This window comes from Alligator sinensis, unplaced genomic scaffold (assembly GCF_000455745.1).
Source record: "Alligator sinensis unplaced genomic scaffold, ASM45574v1 scaffold579_1, whole genome shotgun sequence".
Taxonomy (NCBI): domain Eukaryota; kingdom Metazoa; phylum Chordata; order Crocodylia; family Alligatoridae; genus Alligator; species Alligator sinensis.
Genome location: NW_005842023.1, coordinates 959,771 through 960,317, shown reverse-complemented (window position 1 = coordinate 960,317; position 547 = coordinate 959,771).

Sequence of the window (547 nt, the reverse complement as noted above, 5' to 3'; positions counted from 1 at the left end):
GCTTCTATCCCAGCTACACAGTCATAGAAATCACAGGTAAGTCAGGCTAGAAGGGACCTACAGAGGTCATCTAGTCCAACCCATTTCCTGAGGCAGGATCATCCCCATCCAAACCATCCCAGACAAAGACAAGACGCAACACCCTACACGCGGAACTCATGGGCACCACATGTTGTGGAATAGTCCAGAGGAATATCACCAGCATACCTGGTGGCATGAGGCGGTTGTAGTTATAAACATTCACAAAAGACTTGATCTTGGATCTCTTCGCTATCTTCTTGCCCATTGCCCCCATATTCGGGGTCAGGAAGAAATTTGACCCCCTGGTCGGACTGGGGGGAGGGGTTGCCTAACTCCGTAGCAGGGGGCTGGCCCTCCTCATTGGGATCCCGTGAGCACACACTTTCGCAGCAGGAGGACAGTGGCCGCCAGGGTGCTCCGCTGCACCTGTGGCAGCGTGGGGGGATACAGCCTGTGCCGCGGCAGGGCTGACTCAGCCAGTCCGGCCCAGAGATGACACAACGGGGGTTGGACGGGCCGGCCCGGA